Source organism: Dermacentor variabilis, chromosome 3, assembly GCF_050947875.1.
Source record: "Dermacentor variabilis isolate Ectoservices chromosome 3, ASM5094787v1, whole genome shotgun sequence".
NCBI classification, from domain to species: Eukaryota; Metazoa; Arthropoda; class Arachnida; order Ixodida; family Ixodidae; genus Dermacentor; species Dermacentor variabilis.
The window spans coordinates 162,957,406-162,975,652 of NC_134570.1; positions in this window are offsets into that span (position 1 = coordinate 162,957,406).

Sequence of the window (18,247 nt, forward strand, 5' to 3'; positions counted from 1 at the left end):
TGCGGGAGATGGGTCTGTTCCGAAGCACTTGTTATGTAATTCTTTGAGTTCTTGTTCCGTCCCTGGGTAGGTATGGATTAGCCGTTCCACCGCTTTACAGCCCTCGTTCTTGGTTTTGGTTGGTTCCATAATTGCGCTTAGTATGCGCCAAGTTTTTTCGGTACTCAGTGTGCCATTAAGGGAGTCACAGAAGTGTTCCCAATTGGACGTAGCTAGTTGCGTTGCGTACTCCTCCGCTTTGCGGGTGATTTCTGCAATGCGTACTTTTAGCTTCCGGTTCTGTGACTGTCGCTTCATTCATTTTGTTAGTCCTCTGCGTGCCTCCCAGAGATGCAGTAAGTGAGGGTCTATCTCAGGTATATCACATGTGCGGGCTAGTTTTTTTGTGACTTTAGCCTTTTGTGTTCTTAAATTTTCACACCATTTACTTAAATCATCGATTGTGGTGCTTTGTTGGCTTTGCATCCGGCGGTATTTCACCCAGTCGGTAATTTTGGCTATTCCTATGTGTCGTTTGATTTTCCCAGTCCGAATTCGAATTGTGGTGCTGATGATGTAATGGTCGCTGCCTAAATGGTTTAGGGTGTTTATTCATTGCGCATCTTCACAATTCTGCACTATCGTGAGGTCAGGGCTGGTGTCCATGCTCACACTGTTGCCCTGTCTAGTGGGCACTGCAGGATCCGTTATAATTGTCATGTCGAGTTGTTCCGTTTGTTCTAGAATGTTTCTGCCCTTAGCGTCCTGTTTTGGGTATCCCCAACTAGGATCTTTGGCGCTGAAATCATTCTTGGCGGCGAGGGTTAATCTGGTGTGGTATGACTTACCGTGGTTATAGCGACGATGTACGGTTAGCATGGTAGGTCTTGCTTCACCGCATACCCTGCCTTGAGCCCTTGTTGGACTCGGTGGTGGGTGACTGGCATCGTCGCTGAATACTCAAAGCATTTCACGGGAACTTCCAACCCCTTCTCAACCGATCGTCCCTCCAAAAGGGGGCGCACCGATGCTACATTTCAGTTTTTCCTAAAAGGCACCCAGACTTTCCCGAAATTTCACGTTGTCCATAGTGATAAACTTGACAAGAAAGCAAGAACAATTTCACCATTCGTTGTGGCGAAGCATCTGGCAGAGACCATTGGAGGCGGCTATAAAATCACAAGCTGGCCAGTGGGGACCTATTGCTAGAACTAAAGGACAAAGCACAACACGACAAACTACCGAACCCTGTACGACTTAGAGACATCCCTGTCAGTGTGACAGCACACCGAACCATGAATACTGCCACAGGAGTAATTTCTGACATTGATTTGATAGACGTGACCGAAGAAGAACTCCTTGAAGGATGGAAGGATGAAAATGTAATAAGTGTGCATAGAATAAAGATCAAACGTGACAACAAGGTGCCAACTAAGCACCTGATTGTTACCTTTGGCTCTAGCACGTTACCAGAGACTTTAGAAACTGGATATATCAAAATCAGAGTACAACCGTACATCCCAAACCCGCGACATTGTTTTAAATACCAGAGGTTTGGTCATGCTTCCCAGAGCTGCCGAGGGCGGCTAACCTGTGCGAAATGCGCCATCAATGATCCCTCTGCAGATGACTGTAAGGCTGAGCCCCGTTGTAGCAATTGTAATGGTGGCCACCCTGCCAATTCTCGATCATGCACAGTCCGGAAAAAAGAAAAAAAAACAATTGCGATAAAGGTAAAAGAAAACATAACTTTCAGAGAAGCAAGAAAACGCATCTCACCAACATTTGCACAGAGCGCATCTTTCGCCGAAGTGGTACGTCGGGGGGTAGTACCACAACGGCACTTGGCGGACGGCAGCACCACGCGTAGCGAGCGTGCGGCAACGCCACCCGCCCCCAAGTTGGGAGCAGCGAAGGCTACCCTACCTCTCCCGAATTTGACCACACTAGAGGCCTCTGCTAGCGCTGGTAACAGTCAGCCCAGCTAAGAGGCCAAGAAAAGCCCATCAACCACCAGGACGGTGGGCTCGAAGGCCTTGTCTTCCGAGCCAAGGCTTTCACGGAAAACACACCTCTCGCAAGAGCGCGTGTCCAATGCCTCTCAAGAGGCCATGGACACAACACCTAGTCAGAAGGCGCAGTTGACGCCTAAGGAGCGGCGCGATTTTGTCGACCGCTCCAGAAGAGACGAAACTCTAATTACAGGGCCCCAAAAGGGCACTGTAAGCTAAACCAAGTTCATTCTCTTTGACACATAGCACAACATTTATTTTAATGTGGATACAATGATTATTCAGTGAAATATCAGAAGCCTGCTTTGCAACCTCGGTGATGTCCAAGAAATCCTTAATGAACTAACTCCAAAAGTGCTGTGTCCAAGAGACTCATTTGAAATATAAACATAAACACTTCCTTCGTCACTACGTTATTTTCCGGAAAGATCGCGATGATGCCCTCGCATCATCAGGCGTTGTAGCCATCATAGCTGACAAATTTATAGCCTGTCAACACTTACGGCTACAAACACCCCTTGAGGCAGTGGCCGTTCTTGCTGTACTTTTAAATAAACTGATCACCATCTGCTTTTTATACATGCCGCCGCATTTTCAGCTTCAGAAACAAGAATGCCAAACATTAATAGATATGTTACCCGAACCATATCTTGTGCTTGGAGGTTTATATGCACACATCAACCTATGGGGCGACTCGCGCTGCGACGCGAGAGGTCGCCTGATTGAACAGTTCCTTTTTTCTTCAGGTGCATGTCTTTTGAATGGGAAGGAGCCCACGTATTATAATCTGGTAAACAAAACATACTCCTCGATAGATCTTAGTATTGCCTCTCCTACTCTTCTGCCTTACTTTAAATGGAAAGTTATTAAAAACCCATACGGGAGTGACCATTTCCCTGTAGTTCTAAGCACACCAATGTGTAATGAGTGCCTTCCATAATTACCTCGCTGTAGAACTGAATCAGCTGACTGGGAAAAGTTCAAAAATCTTGCTTATTTATCCCGGGCGACATGTGTGCTTTAAGCATAGACGCTGCGGGTAAATATTTTACGGTTTTCTCCTTGACACCTCCTCCAAATGTATCCCTGTAACAAGTGCATTGTCCACAAAACGACGTCTTCCGTGGTGGAACGATGAGGGTCGAAGAGCGCGTAAGAATCAGAACAAGGCATGGGGTTTACTTCGGGAGTCTCCGACAGTAGAAAGTCTAGTCAATTTCAAGCAGGTCAAATCCCAGGGTCGGAGAACGCGTCGACAAGCTAGAAGAGAGTTGGGAGAAAGTATATATCGGGCATTAACTCTTACACTGATGAAACAAAGGTTTGGAATAGAGTGAATAGAATAAAGGGTCGACAGCCTTACTCACTGCCTTTGGTGAATACTCAAGGCGACAGGATGGAAGATCAGGCGAACTTTCTTCGCGCACATTTGGAACAGATATCCAGCTCGCCGCACTACTCTGAAACATTCCAAAGGTACAAAAGGCAAACAGAAGGAAAACAACTAGGACGGAAAAGCACAAAATGCGAGGCATACAATACACCTTCTTGCATGGCAGAGCTTCAGGCAGCCTTAAACAGTTGCAACAAATCTGCCCCCGGTTCTGACCGCACCCTATATGAAATGCTAAAACACCTGCCGTCTCAAACACAAAAAAAAACCTTCTTTGTCTTTACAATTCTATATGGTCGTCCGTTCACTTTCCCTCTGCTTCGAAAGAGGTCATCATAATTCCTATTTTGAAATCGGGTAAGGAGACTTCTTTGGCAAATAGTTATAGGCCTATAGCATTGACGAGCTGCGTATGCAAAGTTTTTGAGAAGATGGTAAGCAGTCGCCTGGTACATCATCTAGAAATAAACAAGAAATTAGATCCATATCAATGTGGCTTCAGAGAAGGCAGATCGACGACAGATCAGCTTGTACGCATGGAAATGTACATCAGGGATGTGTTTGTCCACAAACAGCTTGTGTTATCAGTGTTTCTTGACCTGGAGAAGGCGTATGATACTACGTGGCGCTTCGGGATCCTTCGGGATCTTTCTGCAATGGGCATTCGCGGTAACCTGCTGAGAATAATTGAAAGTTATCTTTCTGACAGGACATCTCGTGTTGGAGTTGGCAACGTACAGTCTCGACCATTCATACCGGAAACAGGTGTACCGCAGGGTGGAGTACTGAGCTGTACGTTATTTATTGTTAAAATGAACTCCCTCCACACCGTATTACCTCGCACACTCTTCTACTCCGTGCCCGCAGGGGCGTCTGCGCAAGCAGGCGTTTGGTGTGTTGCGACACCACGTATCCGAGCACACGAGGGTTGGACCCTCCCGCGTGTAGCCGTGCGCGGCTTAGCCGTGTCCGGGTAAAGGGGGATCCTGGGGGTTGAGCCGATGCCGGGTGTTTGGACCTTTAAGGCCCCCGGTGGAGGCAACACACCTCTTTGGCCTCTGCTTCACGTAGACGGCACCCCCGGACTGACCCACCCTGGGGAAATCGGTAGTTGCCTTTTCATGTCTCTCTCTCCATCCAGCCTTCGTCTTTCTCTTACTTTTTCATCTTTCCTGTCTTCTCCTAGCTTCCGTTTACTTCCAATATTTCCAGGCAGCAAGGGTTAACCTTGTGTGAATAACCAACCTAGGTTATCTCATATTTGGTTATAGTGATAACGTACAGCTGGCGCTTGCAGGACCTGTTTTTACAGTCCCTGTAACGTCCCCTTGTTGGGCTCCATGGTGGGTGGCTGGCGTTATTGCCGAAAATTAAGTTCTCCTATGGCAAATTCCTTCCCACCCCTCCTTGATCGCCCTCAGAAAAGAGGGCGCACCGAAGATGTATTCAAGTTCTTTGGTCGTGAAAGACCCAACTGCCCACGATTTCATGTGATTCACTCGGAAAAGTCAGACACACAAGTACGCACAATCTCCCCATTTCTAGTTTCAAAGTCATTAACTGAGGCTCTTGGTCAAGGTTACAAGGCAACAAGGATGGCAAGTGGAGATCTCCTCTTGGAGTTCCAGAATCTGAAACAATTTGAAAAGCTACCCAGTCTCGTGTCATTTGGGGACGTTCAAGTGACAGTGACTCCGCACCGCACTATGAACGCTACCCGCGGCGTTGTCTCAGACGATGATTTGCTTCAGCTGACAGACGCAAAGCTCTTGGAGGGCTTTAGTGAGCAAAATGTTGTCAATGTGAAAAGAATAAAGATGAGGCGCGACGGTAAAGAGAATGCAACCAAACACATAATACTCACCTTCAATTCAAGTGTCCTGCCCGAGTCAATCGAGGCCGGGTACATCAATCTCCGTGTTAGGCCGTACGTGCCAAACCCACTCCGTTGTTTCAAATGCCAGCGCTTCGGCCACAGCTCGCAGAGCTGCCGCGGCCGCCAAACTTGTGCTAAATGCAGTGCCAAAGAACACACCACTGAAACTTGTGAGAACGCTCTCCGCTGTGTAAACTGTGATGGGGAGCACGCCGCGTACTCGCGGTCGTGCCCATCCTGGAAGAAAGAAAAGGGAATTGTTACAATTAAAGTCACGGAAAATATCACCTTCAAAGAGGCACGCAAGCGGGTTTCATACCTGCCCAAGAAAAGCTTTGCCGATGTGACGCGTCAGGGGGCAACGTCACAACGGCCTCCGGCGGCTGTCCGGCCCACAGTCAGTGAGTCGGCAGCTACGCCATCTGCCCCCGCGGCGGTTGCAGCTAGCGCTGCTCCGCCAACCCAGCAGACGGGGCCATCGAACCCGAAGGTGGGCGCAGCCGAGGCTGCCCCAACCTCAGAGGCCCCTTCCAGCGCTGGCAACTGCCGGCGCAGCCAAATCCCCCAGGGAGCCCCATCGACCTCCGGGCTGGTGGGCGCAGGGGTCTTGCCCTCCAAGGCGGGACCCTCGCTGGTAACTTCCCGCTCGCAAGAGCACGTGTCCGGCGCCTCACAAGAGGCGATGGACACTACACCCATTCTCAAGGCGCACGAAGCGCCTAAGGAGCGGCGAGGCTCCCTCGAGCGCTCCAGAAAGAACAAAACCCCTATTACAGGGCCTCGAAAGGGCTCTGTAATTTAATCACTGAAATCTGCGTAATTAATAGTTCTGTTTCCGTATACACAGCACTAATTTGCTCCCAATATGGATACACAAATAATTCAATGGAACATCAGAGGTCTTCTTAGGAACCTTGATGTGCAAGAGCTTATCCAAAAACACAATCCAACAGTGCTGTGTCTACAGGAAACACACCTAAAACCACAACATAGAAACTTTCTCCGACCGTATGTCAAGTTTCGCAAAGATCACGATGATGCAGTCGTATCATCAGGCGGTGCTGCCATTTTGGTCCATAAAAGTATCTCCTGTCAGGGTTTACAGCTACAAACGCCCCTTGAAGCAGTGGCTGTTCGAGCTGTTCTTTTAAATAAACTCGTCACCATTTGCTCGCTTTATGTACCCCCACACTTCAAATTAAACAAGCATGAATTTCAGTCATTTATAGACGAATTGCCAGAACCTTATGTTGTTCTTGGCGATTTCAATGCGCACAGCTCCCTGTGGGGCGACTCTCGTACAGACGCGCGAGGTCGTCTTGTTGAACAGTTCCTCTTTTCTTCCGGTGCGTGCTTGCTGAATAAAAAGGAACCCACATATTACTCTCTAGCAAACAGAACATTTTCTTCAATAGACCTTAGTATAGTTTCCCCGTCTATACTGCTCGAACTTGAATGGGAAGTTACGAAGAATCCTTACGGGAGCGACCACTTTCCCATACTGATAAGAACATCTCAAGAAAACGAATATCCTCCGCAAGCTCCTAGGTGGAAGATAGACACAGCCGACTGGGAGAAATTTCGAACTCTCACTAACATCTCATGGGCCGACATGTCTTCTCTAGAAATTGATGCTGCTGTAGAGTATCTTACATCATTCATAATAGATGCCGCATCAAAATGCATATCCGAAGTGAGTGGTCTGGCATGCAAACGACGTGTACCGTGGTGGAACAGCGAATGTAGAATCGCCCGTAAGAATCAGAACAAGGCGTGGGGGTTGCTACACGCTTCTCCCACTGCAGAGAATCTTATGAACTTTAAAAAAATAAAGTCCCAAGGCAGGCGAACCCGCCGATAGGCCAGAAGAGAAAGCTGGCACAAGTTTTTATCGAGTATTAACTCGTTTAGGGATGAGGCCAAAGCCTGGAACAGAGTTAATAGGATTAGAGGGCGGCAAACACATTCACTCCCCCTGGTAAACACACAGTGCGATACACTACAAGACCAGGCAGACTCACTTGGGGAGCATTTTGAGAACGTGTCAAGTTCAACAAATTATTCACAATCCTTTCTCAAACACAAACAAATAGAAGAATGTAAGCCTCTAATCAGAAAATGTCGTCAGAACGAACCATACAACCGTCCTCTTAGTATTGCAGAGTTGAGAGCTGCCTTGAACGCATGCAAGAGCTCTGCGCCAGGATCGGACAGAATAATGTATGAAATGATTAAAAACGTACACAGTGACACGCAAGTTACAATACTTGCACTTTTTAACACTATTTGGGCTTGGGGTACCTTCCAACCGCATGGAAACAAGCCATTGTTGTCCCTGTTTTGAAACAAGGCAAAGACCCTTCCTCAGTGGCAAGTTACCGCCCGATAGCCCTCACAAGCTGCCTTTGTAAGGTATTTGAAAAGATGATTAATCGACGACTAATTCACCTCCTTGAACTGAAGAAAGTGCTAGATCCCTGTCAGTGTGGCTTTAGAGAAGGGCGGTCCACAACCGATCATCTTGCACGTATTGAAGGATATATTCGCGCCGCTTTCGTCCACAAACAGTTTTTCCTATCGGTATTTCTGGATATGGAGAAGGCGTACGACACAACGTGGCGGTACGGAATCTTGCGAGACTTGTCGAGAATGGGCATCCATGGCAATATGCTAAAACTGATAGAAAGTTACCTGTCCAACCGTACCTTCCGCGTGAAAGTCGGCAATGTACTATCACGTCCATGTATACAGGAGACTGGTGTACCCCAGGGAGGTGTGCTGAGCTGCACGCTCTTTATAGTTAAAATGAACACACTCCGCGCTTCATTACCACCACCTATATTTTATTCCGTGTAGGTAGATGACATACAAATAGGTTTTAAATCATGTAACCTTGCAGTGTGCGAAAGACAAGTATAGCAGAGTTTGAACAAGATATCTAAGTGGGCAGAAGAAAATGGATTTAAAGTCAACCCCCACAAAAGTTCATGTGTTCTCTTTACAAGAAAGAGAGGCCTGGTTCCAGACCCGTGCATGGAACTGGGTGGACAACAAATACCTGTCAACAAAGAACAGAAATTTCTAGGTGTAATACTTGACTCTAAGCTTACTTTCATCTCGCACATAAAATATCTCAAAACTAAATGTCTAAAAACTATGAACTTACTAAAGACGCTATCACACACAACATGGGGTAGCGACAGGAAATGTATAATGAATATTTATAAGAACCTTATTCAATCTCGATTAGACTATGGCGCCATAGTGTTACAACTCTGCCGCCCCGAGTGCACTAAAGATGCTGGATCCCATCTACCACCTGGGTATCCGTCTGGCCACAGGCGCATTCAGAACTAGCCCCATTCAAAGCTTGTATGTAGAATCGAATCAGTGGCCACTCAATCTGCAAATATCTTACATCAGCTTCACATACTTCCTTAAAGTGCACTCCAATAATCAACATCCATGTTTCAACACTGTTAACGATATGACCTGCACTACACTTTTCCATAATCGGCCCTCTGTAAGAAAGCCTTTCTCGCTTCGAGTGAGGGAGCTTAGTGAAGAGATACATGTCCCACTACTCGAGCCTCGCCTAATGCATCCAACCCAATTGTTACCGCCTTGAGAGTGGCAGGTCATAGAATGCGACATATCCTTTTTAGAGGTAACAAAACACGCACCAGAGATCGAAATACGAATTCATTTCCTAGAACTCCAGCACAAGCACTCCTGCGCCGAGTTCTATACAGTCTAATGCAGTCTATAAGTCTAATGCCGGGGTGTCGTATGCTGCCGTCGGCCCATCCTTCTCAGAATCCGATGTACTACATCCGGAAACAAGTATATTTACGGCCGAGGCCTACGCATTACTGACTGCTGTGAAGCATATAAGAAAATCAAAACTCCAAAAGTCAGCGATATATACAGACTCCCTAAGCGTCGTGAAGGCCTTGATGTCACCCTATAGACACAAAAATCCAGTACTTAATGAACTATATTCCGTCTTGTGCAAAGCGTACATATCTAACCAGCATATCATTATATGATGGGTGCCTGGCCATAGGAACATCGAGGGCAACGTTCTGGCGGACGAGATGGCCACGTCTATAGCATCGCAAGCCGTTAACCCTACCGCCGAGGTGCCTGTCACAGATCTGAGGCCTTTCTTGCGAAGGCGGCTGCGGGCCCACTGGCAACGCATGTGGGACGCGGAAAAAGATAATAAGCTCCACCTAATAAAACCACAGTTAGGACTCTGGCCCTCTACAACAAAATCGCAGCGAACAGATGTCCTATTCTGTCGTTTAAGAATAGAACACATATATGGCACCCATAACTTTCTACTGACCGGAAGTGAGCCTCCAAACTGTGGTAGATGCGGGGAGAGGCTGACCGTACTCCACATCCTCCTGGAGTGTCGCGAAGCCGAATCTGAGAGAAGGAGGCATTTTTCCTTAGCATACCGCCAACACATTCCTCTTCATCCTCTAATGTTTCTCGGTCCAGAACCGCTTTTTAATACAAACAGTGTCCTAGGTTTCCTCAGAGATGTCGTCTTACATGTTATTAGTCCCATGAATTCGTAGCGCCTCCTCTCTCGCGAGGATGCCACTACGATAATTGTTTTGCGTAGCACATGCCTCCAGGCCCTTGTGCTTCAAGGGCTCTAAGGAGGCAGTAGTGCTCTGGCATTTCTTATAATCGTGATATATTTTACCTATCGTATCATTCTTTTTATATGCATCTAAATTTTCATAGTACAAGTCATACGTCATCGCCATAATTTTATCATACAGATTTTACGCACTTTAGAGCGTATATTTTAAGGCCTCTTTACAGCCACCTCACACCAACTTCATAGCAATCATAATTACACCGCAAACTCATTACCACAGACATGGCGCTCTTTGGCCACACCTGTCCCTTGCGCCATAAAACTCCACACATCATCATCTTCTACTCCGTGTATGTGGACAATGTACAGATAGGGTTCAGCTCATGTAATGTTAGCATTTGCGAGAGGCAGCTACAGCTTGGCTTGAATAGATTTTCAAGGTGGGCGGACGAGAATGGTTTTAAGTTGAACCACAAAAAAAAAGCACATGTGTCCTATTTTGCTTCATGCATGCGCCGTCATGCTTGCGGCGCATGCATGACGGCGTGTGTGAATGTGCACGTGTGCGACTGTACGTGTTCGTGTTTCAGCATGCGTGCCTGCGGACATAAGTGAGCGTGTTTGTGTGCGCATGGATATCTGTGCGTGCGATAAAGACAGTGTGTGAATGCGTGTGAGGAAGAGAGTGCGAGGGTGTTTGTGTGTTTGCGGGTGTGAGCGAACATTTTCCTTCTTACTTTTCCTGCTCTTGGAAACAAACGTGATGTGGAGACCATTAAAACCCGTGTTTAAATCCAAGAGACCGACTGACACTAAATTTGTAGCATGATCTTTTTCTGAAAGCAAAAGCGACAAAAAAAAAGCGCCTGTGACGTCAGTATTGCCGCCCTCTGCTGGTACGGCCTCGTAAGAAGCTGCCAAGCAGTTCAACTTCGTTATCTTGCTTCCGTCAGTGGCAGCACAATGTCCTGAAGGCAATGACGCGCAACATCTGCACTATAATTCGATCGTGTATCGTTTCTGTGATCAAGCAAGCTTTCGGCAGCGCACGTTCGTTGCTACATTGACATTTCACCTTTAAACGGCTTGCCTTCGGAAATAATAATAATAATATTTGGGGTTTTACGTGCCAAAACCACTTTCTGATTATAAGGCACGCCGTAGTGGAGGACTCCGGAAATTTCGACCACCTGGGGTTCTTTAACGTGCACCTAAATCTAAGCACATGGGTGTTTTCGCATTTCGCCCCCATCGAAATGCGGCCGCCGTGGCCGGGATTCGATCCCGCGACCTCGTGCTCAGCAGCCCAACACCATAGCCACTGAGCAACCGCGGCGGGTTGCCTTCGGAAAAGCAATGTCAATAAAAATCAACAGTCGTGTGGCCGCAAGGAACATGTTCGCGGAGCCGTGCCCTTCATGACAATATCTCAAAAGGCTGGAAGCGGTCAGGTCGATGTTCCCCACGGTCTTTTTCCGCGTCAGTAAGGCTTTCAGAGAGCGCTTCATTGCAAAATTTTTGTTTTTAATTCTTGCAGGAGCATGTTGAATCAGCACATATTCGCTCAACTACGCAATGTCGAAGACAGGCTCCAATTACTCATTTGCTTTACCATACATTCTTGAATTACGCACACCACTGCTCAGCTTGCTCCGTATCCGGAGGTTACCATCTGAACACTCGAATGATAACAGTAATATCAGGAATATTTACATTGATCTATTTCTTAAAATTTGGTGCCGTTAAAAAGACCGCCTGTATATTAATAGTGCAATGGGCATCTGATAAAGCAGGTGCGAATGCTCAGACAGGTTTTTTTGACGCAATTCAAATTGATGAACTTAGAACACATGCACCAAACCGTGCACCTCTGTCTTAACAATGCATTGTCCTACATTGTACAAGAAACGCCTCAGCGCCACGGTACATCACAAAAGATGTGCGGAAGCATTATTTGCTCTCCCTAATAGATTTCTGAGCATTCGTGGCATCAGGCGTGCTTTCCTGGCGTCATCAGGAATGAAAGGAGCACATACTTAGGGGCCCAAGCAGGTAGTCTACTTCCGCCACTGTGTCGACGTATGATTGATAGATAGATAGATAGATAGATAGATAGATAGATAGATAGATAGATAGATAGATAGATAGATAGATAGATAGATAGATAGATAGATAGATAGATAGATAGATAGATAGGAAATGGCTTAATGAATGAATGTTTGATGTTTTATGGCGCAAGGGCCAAGTATGGCCAAAGAGCGCCATGTCCGTGGTAATGACTTCCCAATGTAATCATGAGTTCGATGAAGTTGGTGTGACGTGGCTGTAGAGGGGCCTTAAAAATGGTCGCGCTCAAGTGCGTAAAATCTGTATAAGATTATGGCGATGACTCATGACGTGTACTATGAACATTAAGAGGAAGCTTTAGCTCGAGTGCTCCTATCTAAATACATTTAAAAGGAGAATTAGTTTTTCTCAGCAACCACTGCACCAAATTTGACTAGGTTTGTTGCACTTAAAAGACAAACCTAAAATCTAGTGACTGTTGGTTTCGAATTTTTGAGTTAGGCCGTCAATTTTTTATTAAAAATTGGCAAAAATCGAACATTTTCAAAAAACGAAATTATCAAGTTTACAACTCTGTAACTTAACCACTAAATATGATAATACAATTCTGTGAATTGCATCTAATAGTGCATCTAAAGCGGACAAAATTGATATGTTACACATGAATATAAAAAAAATTAATCATAGGAAAATACAACTTTTGCAAAACCGTTGTAACCAACGTAACAAATTCACGTAAGATGTCAAATGACATATTGAATTTGTCCGCTTTGAATGATCTAATAGATGTCGTTTACAGAACCGCGATATCAGTTCTTGATGCAGAGCTATGAATTTGTAAACTTCGTGCTTCTATATTTTTCTAACGGTCAAATATTTGAAAATCGTTTTAAGAAGATTGAAGCCCTAAATCAAAATGCGGCTTCCAACAGTCACTAGAATTTAACTTTCTCTTTCAAATGCAACGAGTTTCATCAAAATCGGTACAGGGGTTATCTCATAAAAACGTTTTTGCGTTTTACATGTATTTGAATAGGCCGCTTCGGAGTTGGGCCCGAGCTAAAGCTTCCTCTTAAGGTGCATTTAGAAAGAATGATACGATATGTAAAAATATATAAGGTTATAAGATATGCTAGAGCACCACTGCCTCCTCACAGCCCTTGAAAAACAAGGGCCTGGAGGCATCTGCTATGCAAAAACTGTTATCGCAGTGGCATCCTCTGTAGCGAGGATGCTCTACGAATTTAATGGGCATATAACGTGTAGTACGACATCATTTAAATAATTGAGGACTGTCTTGGTGTCAAAAAGCCGTTTCTTACCAAGAAGCATAGCCGGGTGCAGAGGGATGTAATAATGGTAAGCAAGCAGAAAATGTTTCTTTCTCTCCGTTTCGGCTTCCCGACACTCCAGGAGCACGTGGAGGACGGTAAGCCTCTCACCGCATCTACCGCAGGTTGGAGGTTCACTTCCAGTAAGCAGATAATCATGGGTGCCAAATGTGTGTCCTATTCTGAGGCGACAGAATAGGATATCTGTTCGCCGAGATCTTGTTGGGGAGGGCCCAAAACCTAACTGTGGCTTTATAACGTGAAGTTTATTATTTATTTCTGCGTCCCACATGCGTTGCCAGTGGTTTCGCAGTTTCTTTCGTATGTAAGGTTTAAGATCTGTGAGAGGCACCAAAGCAGTATTATTAACAGGAGGGGGAGCAATTGACGTAGCCATCTGGTCTGCCAGAACGTTACCTTGGATGGATGGATGTGTGTTGTTTAGTGGCGCAAGGGCCAGGTATGGCCAAAGAGCGCCATGACTGATAATGCTGTGTTAAGCGCTGATTTGTGAGTGGCGATGGTGGGATGTAACATGGCTGTAAAGTGGCCTAAAATCAATCAGTGTCATGGAAACGTAAAATAGTATATAGCATAAAATTATGACAGTGATACATGTAGTGGTCTGTGGATATAGTACACGTGATAAGTGATCATGGAGCTAAAATGCGAGAATATGTAAATAGCACTAATGCCTCCGGGGGGCCTTTGAGCCCAAAGGCTGGGAGGCAGGTGCTTTCTTTTAGTGCAGTTATCGCAGCAGAAACCTCAGTTAAGAGGCCGTGCTACGGATTTCCTGGTGATATGACATGAAAACTATGTACATCTTTTAAAAATGCGAACAAGGATTGATATTTAAAGAGCGGTTCCATACCTATGATCATTAGAGGATGAAGGGGAATTTGTTGACGGTGTGGTAATGGAAAATGCTTTTTCCTATTAGCGTCTAATTCAGTGCATTGCAGCAGGATGTGAAGCACGGTAAGTGGCTCACCACATTTATCACACATGGGCGGATCGCCACCGGACAAGAGGTATGCGTGTGTGCTGTATGTGTGTCCTATCCTGAGTCTGCAAAGTGTTACTTCTGTGTGGCGGTTCTTCGATACCGGCGGCCAGTTGCCAAGATAAGGCTTGATAACATGTAATTTATTTGCTGTTTCTTTATCCCACAAGCGCTGCCAGAAATCTCTTAGGTTTTTTCTTATTGAGGGCTTGAGGTCCATTACAGGGATAGTCGTGGAAGTGTCTGCAGCGTTCGCGTTCACGGATGTGGCTAGCTGGTCCGCTAACACGTTTCCCTCTATCTCTCGGTGCCCCGGCATCCAGCACAGGACGATATGCTGCTTAGACGCATAGGTTTTTAGCAATGCTGAGTAAAGAGAAATAATTACTGGGTTTTTATATTTCTTGACAGTTTTCAAAGCATTTACGACGCTCAAGGAGTCTGTGTATATAACTGCCTTTGGGATATTAGATTCTTTAATGTGTTTAACAGCGGCCAATATCGCGTAGGCCTCTGCTGTGAAAATACTTGTGTTAGGGTGCAGAACACCAGCAACCGAAAAGGATGGACCGACCGCTGCGTAAGATACGCCAGAATTACACTTCGATGCGTCTGTAAAGAATTCAGGAGAGGAGTATTTGTGCTGTAATTCGAGGAAATACGTTCGTATATGCGCGACAGGCGCGTGCTTTGTAACAGTTACGAAAGATATATCACAGTCTATTGGTTGCCACTGCCACGGCGGGGGCCGTATAGCAGGGGACATAAGGTGGTATTCAAGCAGTGGAACCCTTGTTTCTTCAGCCATGTCTCTGACACGCAGTGAGAAAGGCTTTGCCACTGTGGGCCGGTTGCGAAAAAGTTGACAACTGGACAAATCGTTTATGGTGGAGAACGCGGGCTGCTCACTGTTTGCGTTCACTCTCAGAAAATACATGAAAGAGGAGTATGTTCTCTGCAGATTAAGTGACCACTCATCCGATTCAACGTAAAGACTTTCCACTGGGCTTGTTCTAAAGGCGCCTGTGGACAAGCGAATGCCTAAGTGGTGGACAGGGTCTAGCATCTTCAGAGCAGTTGGAGTAGCCGACTGGTAAACTATGGCTCCATAGTCTAGTCGTGTGCGTATGAGGCTTTTATACAAGTTCATGAGACATTTTCTATCACTTCCCCAGGTTGTGCGTGAGAGCACCTTTAAGATATTCATTGTTTTCATGCACTTGTCTTTAAGATATTTTATGTGCTGTACAAAGGTTAGTTTCGCGTCTAAAATTATGCCTAAGAATTTATGTTCGCTGTTTACGGGCAGACGCTCACCATGCAGCACAATTTCAGGATCAGGGTGCAGGCCTCTTTTTCTGGAGAAAATGACACAGGTGCTTTTTTGTGGGTTCAGTCTGAACCCGTTCTCATCAGCCCATTTGGAGACCCTGTTAAGACCAAGCTGGACCTGTCGCTCACAGATTGCAAGAGAACTTGACTGAAATCCTAGCTGCACGTCGTCAACATACGTTGAATAGAAGATGTTATGTGGTATGTGTAGACGAAGAGAATTCATTTTTACTATAAAGAGTGTGCAGCTGAGCACCCCGCCCTGCGGCACTCCAGTTTCCTGTACAAACTTCTGTGACAGAACACTGCCCACTCGAACACGGAATGTCCGATTCGACAGATAACTTTCTATAACATTGAGCATATTTCCGTGTATACCTAACTGTGAGAGGTCTTTCAATATCCCGAACCGCCACGTTGTATCATAGGCTTTCTCCATATCTAAGAATACTGATAAGAAAAACTGCTTATGGACAAAAGCTTCACGGATGCGTGCCTCGATACGTATGAGATGGTCAGTGGTGGATCGACCCTCCCGAATCCCGCACTGGTATGGGTCCAGCAATTTGTTTGATTCTAGGAAGTGTAGTAGGCGACAGTTAATCATTTTTTCGAATACTTTGCAGAGGCAGCTTGTTAATGCTATAGGTCTATAACTTGATACAGAGGAAGGATCCTTTCCGTGCTTCAGTATTGGAATTATAATAGCCTCCTTCCAAGCAGAGGGGATCTCGCCGGAAGACCATATAACGTTGTAAAGGGAAAGGAGGGTTTTCTGTGTTTCGGATGGTAGTTGTTTTAACATCTCATATATTATGCGGTCTGAACCTGGGGCGGATGTATTACAGCAGTTCAGTGCTGCCTGCAGTTCTGCTATGCAGAATGGTTCATTGTACGGCGCACTTTTTGCACATTTCCTTTCTAGCTTTTGGTTCTCTATTCGTGTTTTGCACTTTAGGAATGTTTCGGTGTAGTGTGAGGAGCTGGATATGTGTTCAAAGTGTGTGCCAAGAAAGTTGGCTTGATCTTCCAGGCTTTCTCCGTGACTATTTACTAAAGGCAGGGAATACGTTTGTTGTCCATTAACCTTTTTCACTCTATTCCATACTTTGCTCTCATCTGTGTATGAGTTGATGCTTGATATATACTTCGCCCAACTCTCTCGTCTTGCTTGTCGGCGCGTTCTCCTCGCCTGGGATTTGATATGTTTAAAGTTTTCCAGGTTTTCAGCTGTAGGAGAATCGCGAAATATCGCCCACGCTTTGTTCTGGTTCCTCCGTGCTTGCCTGCATGCATCGTTCCACCAGGGAACACGCCGCTTGGAACCCATGCCGCTCGTTTGTGTAATACATTTACAGGCGGCATCCAGTATAAAAGCTGTAAAATATGCAACAGCATCATCTATGATTATACCAGACATCTCAGTCCACGTCATGTAAGTAAGAGATCGGTACCGTTCCCAATCGGCTGAGTCAATCTTCCACCGAGGGACCAGCGGGGGAAGTTGATCTTGTTTCGGCGTAGTTAGGATTATTGGGAAGTGGTCACTCCCATACGGGTTGTTAAGCACATTCCATTTAAAATAGGGTAAAAGCGTCGGCGATAAAATGCTAAGATCTATTGCAGAGTATGACTTGTTGGACAGGTTAAAATATGTGGGCTCCTTCGTGTTCAAGAGACATGTTCCAGAGCCAAAAAGCACTTCTTCAATGACGCGACCTCGCGCATCACAGCGTGGATCGCCCCACAAAGTACTGTGTGCATTAAAATCACCAAGAATAAAATAGGGGTCCGGGAGCTCATCTATTAATGACTCTAAGTCGCGTCTGTGAAGGTGATGATGTGGTGGTATATACAGAGAACAGATTGTAATGAGTTTATTTAAAAGTACGGCTCGAACGGCCACGGCCTCAAGGGCCGTTTGGAGCTTTAAATACTGACATGCTATACTTTTGTCAGCAATAATGGCTACACCGCCAGATGCTGCGACAGCATCCTCGCGGTCTTTGCGGAACGTAACATACTTTCGGAGTAAGCTTGTGTGTATAGATTTTAAGTGTGTTTCCTGTAAACACAGCACTTTTGGATTATGTTTGTGGATGAGTTCTTGCACATCATCAAGGTTTCTAAGAAGACCTCTGACGTTCCACTGAATTATTTGTGTATCCATTTTTATAGTAAATTGGTGCTGTGCTTATGGAAAAGGCAGTGATGCCTTAGATTACAGAGCTCTTTCGAGGCCCTGTAACCGGGGTTTTGTTCTTTTTAAAGCGTTCGAGGGAACCTCGCCGCTCCTTAGGCGCTTGGTGCGCCTTGAGGATAGGTGTAGTGTCCATTGCCTCTGGTGAGGCTCCGGACACGTGCTCTTGCGAGCGAGAAGTTTTCAGAGAGAGTCGCGCCTTGGAGGGCAAGACCCCTGCGCCCACCAGCCCGGAGGTCGATGGAGCTCCCTGAGGAATTTGGCTGCGCCGGCTGTTGCCAGCGCCGGAAGGGGCGGGGGAGGGTGGGGCTACCTCAGTGGCGCCCACCTTCGGAGTGGGTGGCCCCGTCTGCTGGGTAGACGGAGCAGCGCTAGCTGCAACCGCCACGGGGGCTGATGGCGTAACTGCCGACTCACGGCTTGTGGGTCGGAC